Consider the following 5,673-nt stretch of genomic DNA (forward strand, 5'->3'; position numbering starts at 1 on the left):
TGCGCAGAGGACTCCCCTCCCGGAAGGTCTGGGGCTAGACCTTGGGCGGAAGTGGCTCCGCGGGGCGGAGCCTGGCGGCAGTTAAGAGTTTGGGAGTTTTAATCGTCTTACAGTGGGTCGTTTTTTATTTGTTCTTTAAAAAAGTATTTATCAAGATCCTCTTAAGCCGGGCACTGTTCTACACTCTTTTTTTTTTTTTTTTTTTAACAAGATCTTTTTTTTTTTTTTTTTTTTTTTTTTTTTTTTTTGCGGTACGCGGGTCTCTCACTGTTGTGGCCTCTCCCGTTGCAGAGCACAGGCTCCAGACACGCAGGCTCAGCGGCCATGGCTCACAGGCCCAGCCGCTCCGCGGCATATGGGATCTTCCCGGACCAGGGCACGAACCCGTGTCCCCTGCATTGGCAGGCGGACTCTCAACCACTGCGCCACCAGGGAAGCCCTGTTCTACACTCTTAGGGATAGTTTGGTAAACAACACCCCAGGAATCTCACCTCGGGAAACATATTTTAGTGGGGATGGAAGATGTTGTTAACAAATAAATAAGCAGAATAATTCCTGAAAAAGTGCTATGAAACAAAACAGTGTAATTGATAGAGAAAGGGAGAGGAGCCACTTTTAGGTAGGTTAGTTAGGTTCATTCTGATGAAGTGATATTTGATCTAAGAGGAGGCAGCCTTTCCCAGATATGGGAAACAGCATTCCAGACACAGGAAACATTGTATGAAGAAGGAAAAAGTTTTGGAACATTGAGAAAATAGAAAGAAGGCCAGGGTGACTGGAGCCAAGTTGCAGTGAGGGAGTGGTACAGATAGGGTTGAAGGGACAAATGAAAATCAGATCTCATAGACTTTTTTTTTTTTTTTTTGCGGTACGCGGGCCTCTCACTGTTGTGGCCTCTCCCGTTGCGGAGCACAGGCTCCAGACACGCAGGCTCAGCGGCCATGGCTCACGGGCCTAGCTGCTCCACAGCAAGTGGGATCTTCCCGGACCAGGGCACGAACCCGTGTCCCCTGCATAGGCAGGCAGACTCAACCACTGCGCCACCAGGGAAGCCCTCATAGACTTTTATAACAGGGTCATGGTAAGGAATTTGGATTTTAATCTAAGCATGCTAGGAAGCTATTCAAATTTTTTTACTGAGAGTGCAACATGACTTAGTTTATTACATTTTGTATTTATTTTCTTCATTGTATTTGTACTGTACAAAATTATTTACTTATGAGTTGCCTCCCCCTTCTAGAATGAAGTCTAGGAGCACAGAGATCTAATTTGCTTCACTGCTGTATCCCCAGTTCCTGTGTGCTCTCAATAAATATTTGATGAATGAATGAGTGAATGCTTTGTAAAAGATTACTCTGGCTATTTGGAGGATGGACCATAGAAAGGGTAAGAGTGGAAACAGTTCAGTCAAAGTAGAAATGATGATGGTGGCTGGGATCAGGGTAGTATCTGTGCTGATGGAGTTAAATGGATAGATTTGGGGTATATTTTGGAGGTAGGTCTAAATTCACCTGATGAATTTCATGTGGAGGTGAAGGAAAGGGAGGAAATACTCCTAGGTTTTTTGTTTGAAATCGGGGTAGGTGGCATGCCATTTACTGAGCTAGGAAAAACTGAAAGGAGAACAGCTTTTGTGTGTGTGAGGTTGAGGCATGGGGGGTGGAATCAGTTTTTATGTTTTAGGCATGTTAAGTTGCCTCGTTGACCTTAAGTGGAGATGTCCAGGTGGGTAGTTGATTCCATGAATCTGAAGCTCAGGGGAAAAGGTCAGGGCTAGAAAAATAAATTTAGGAGTCATCAACATATAAATGGTATAATGGAATCATACCAAACAAGCATTTAACTTATTAAAATTGAGTTATACATATTCAGCCAGAGAGTGTGAGAAATACTTTAAATTGTGTGATTCCTTTACACTCAAAGTAAGTGTGGAGTGAGGATGAGATGAGAGATGTGAGTCTGCTGTACCCTCAGATGGAGTCAGTCCCCAATTCTCTCATTGTGGGAGCAGCTTGCTGTTCCAATTGTGTCTGCTCTTTAAAAATAAGTATTTTTCATGAAATGTGGCTCCTAAATGAAAGCCCCAAGTACTTTTTCATCTATTGCTCAATAGAAACAATTTATCTCAACATGGCAAGGGAAAAATAATCAACTGAGATTTTTAGGAAATGGAGTGTTGGTCTTCAGTTTGGCACATAAATATGGCCACAATCATGTGTAAAATCAACATGTATGAAACCACAACTTCTGTAATTTATAGGTGATTTAAGTAGTTTCCAAGAGTAATTACACTTCATGAGTTTTTTTTTTTTTTCTTTATGAGCCGACTTTAGAACCCAATCCCTACGTAAGTGGTGACAAACCCATATCTAAAAGCACAGTCATAAATGTGATCACTTAGAGACATTGTGTGACTAGGGAAGAGAAGGGGACCCAGAACTCACCTTTAAGCACACCAGCATTTAGAGATTGGGTAGAGGAGGATATAACTATAAAACAAAAGTTTGAGAAGCAATCAGTGAGGTAGGAAGACGAGGAATGTGGTGTCCTGGCAGCCAGAGGGAAGTGATCAGATGTTTCAAAGGCTGTTGAGAGGCTGAGCACGAAGAAAAAAGATCACTGAACTTGGCAACATGGAGGTCACTAGTGACCTAATATCAGTTTCAGTGGCATGGTGGCTGGAGATGATTGAGCACTAGAGGTGGAGAAAGGGAGACTGTGATGAAGCCAACTCTTTTTTCTTTAAATAAATTTATTTTTGGCGGTGTTGGGTCTTTGTTGCTGCATGCTCTTTGTTGCGGTGCACATGCTTCTCAATACAGTGGCTTCTCTTGTTGCAGAGCGTGGGCTCTAGGTGCACCGGCTTCAGTATTTGTGGCTCGTGGGCTCTAGAGTGCAGGCTCAGTAGTTGTGGCGCACGGGCTTAGTTGCTCCACAGCATGTGGGATCTTCCGGGACCAGGGCCCGAACCTGTGTCTCCTGCATTAGCAGGCGGATTCTCAACCACTGCACCATCAGGGAGGTCCCTGAATCCAACTCTTTCCAAAGGTTTAACTGAGAAGGAAAGCAGAGAAGTAGAGTAGTAACTAGAGGCAGATGTGGGTTCAAAGTGAGTTTTGCTTTTTTTTTTTTTTTTTTGATATAAGCCTGGAGCAAGTTTTCACAAACTCCATCTTTTGGTTTGTGCCTTTTTCATACTTTATTACATTGTTTTTTTTAAAAATCACAACAGCAGTATCAAAGACAACCTATGTACAAACATTTTACAAAAGAAACATTGCTAGTATCAGCTGTAATAAGGGCAAGTTGAAGAATAGATGCTGAGTTTCTGGGCCAAAGTCTGCCCTCAAAGACATCTAAAATGTGTTCAGGCAGCTGAAATAGGCTTCTTTCTGATGACAAACATGTGTGGTCGGTAATATTAATACAAATGATGGTAAATGAGGATACTACTGGGCCCAAGTAGCGAACTCCTCATCAGGAAGGCCACCATACAAGTGGAGCTAATCCAATAACCTAAACCCAAGACAGTAAAAGCGCTGTTTCCCATCTAAACGCATTTAAGCCTTCAGCAATGATTGCGTCACATGTAAACGATGCTGGGTTGTCATACAGACACTTGATTCTTAAACATAACCCTATGCCAAACTTCCCTTAACTCTCGAGTCAGGTTTCTGGTTGGACCGAAAGGGGAGGAATTTTAGAAATGCTTCCTTCAGGACAGAAGTCAGAAAGAGAGGTGATCCTGAGAACAGGATCTATTAAATTTGGTGGCGGCGGGGGCGAAGCAGGAATTTGGGAGGAGGAATGACTCCTTGGGGCCAAGAATCAAGAAGCGTGACTCACTTGGGTCTGGGACCTTGCTGAAATCTGATCCCCACCCCACCCCAGCCCCGCCGGTATCTACAAGCTCGGTTCCTTTCTCATCTCCCCCAGTTCCTTCATCTCCACCTTCTTGTACTTCCCCGACTTCCTCCGGTTGGTGATCACCAGGACGGTCACGCCGGCGACCAGGGCCACCACGACCACCACGATGACGGCGATGAGGCCGCTGGTGAGGCGCTTCATGGAGAACTGGGGGGACTTCTCATCCTGAAGGTAGATGAGCGTCCGCTCCAAAAGCAGGGGCTCTCCGTGCACGCGCACGTCGAGGCCGCGGTGGCCGGTGAACAAAGACTCGCCCTTGACGTCCCTCTCGAAGTAGTAGGTGGCGTCGGCGATGTCCGCGGCGTCGGCGATGTCCACGTCGCCGGCGACCTTCTGCGACGTATTCTGCTGCAGCTCGATCTGGATGGTGGGGTGCTCGTAGTGCACGGCCGCCACGAACTTGGGGTGCAGCGGGTCGCGCTCCCGGAAAAGCCGTCGCAGCTCGGCCTCCAGGTCCGAGGGGTTGAAGGCGCGGGCGGACGGGCGGTGGCGCAGGTCGATGAGGATGGGGGTGGGTGCGCACCAGCTCGTCGCAGCGCAGGCTCAGGTCGCCCTTGTCGGTGCGGCGTATGCCCACCGAGTTCACGCACCACCACACGGACGTCTGGTTGCACTAGCGCGCCTTGAAGCGGCCCTGCTGGTCGCAGTCCGGGTCGAACAGGCCGTCGTTGTCCAGGAGCGCGTGCTCGCTCGGCCGTACCAGGGCGCGGACGCTCTTCCGGGCGCTCACGCGCGCCTTGAGCAGCAGGCACTTGGATGTGAGCGTGGAGCAGTCGACCTCCAGGCCCGAGCCGAGCACGCAGCACAGGCAGCGGCCACCCGGGCCGCTCCGGTCGCACACGGTCATCTTGCTGGTGGGGCACGTGCAGTTGTCCTGCGCGGCCGCTTGGTCGATCACCGCCGCCAGTAGTAGGAGCGGCGGCAGCAGCGACGACGAAAGCAGCGCGAGGCCCGGACCCTGGGCCATGGCGGGGCGGGGCGGAGGAGTGCGGAAGGGGCGCGGGCTGGCGAGCGCTGGGGCTTCTTCCGAGCTCAGGCACCGCTGTCTGAGAAGGTCTCCAGGTGTCTGGGGTTTTGCTTTTTGTTTTTGATGTTTTAAAGGATGGGTGCTAGGGAATATTTGTAAATTGCAAGGAATGGTCCAGTGAAAAGATGGAAATTGTTGATGTAACAGAGAAGGGAGAAAATAATGGGATGGGCGTGAGATGAGATTTTGTCAGGGAGTGTTGGAGGGCTGAGGAGGGAAGAAATTATATGAAATAACATCCTCAAAGAGTGGGAAAATGAACTTACTGGGAAAAAGCAATAATACCGATGGGCAGTGAATGCTCATTTGAGTTGGAAACAATGAATTAATCAGCATGATTCAGCTACCTAGATAAGGGTGTGAAGAAGTTGCATTGCTGGATTTAGCCGGGGTTAAAGTATTTCAGGTAAATATGATAGAGGATTATGGAAGAACTCCTTGTGCGCCTTCTCCCGCCTCAAAAAGGTCCCCTGGGATTGATAGTTCAACAGAGATTTGACCTCCTGAAACCCAAGAAGGAAGGGGAAAATCACTGGGAATGGCAGTCTTATTCAGAATAATACTCTGGGTTAGATTAATAATCCAACTTGCTTCCCTTCTTTCAGAGGAAAGAATTGTATGAAGTGTTGAATATGTGCTCTATTTTACTTTCATAAGCATATAGTTAGAGTAAAACAAGTCTGAGTTTAAATTCCTCCCAGCCTCTCCACCTGCCAGCC

General features: G+C 47.7%; 1 pseudogene; it reads right to left on the bottom strand.

Moving 5' to 3' along the window:
• Nucleotides 1-3,903: 3,903 nt before the first annotated feature.
• LOC116744968 lies at nucleotides 3,904-4,894 on the bottom strand (annotated as a pseudogene).
• Between the last annotated feature and the right edge of the window lie 779 nt (nucleotides 4,895-5,673).

The sequence above is a fragment of the Phocoena sinus genome, chromosome 20, assembly GCF_008692025.1.
Source record: "Phocoena sinus isolate mPhoSin1 chromosome 20, mPhoSin1.pri, whole genome shotgun sequence".
Lineage (NCBI taxonomy): Eukaryota > Metazoa > Chordata > Mammalia > Artiodactyla > Phocoenidae > Phocoena > Phocoena sinus.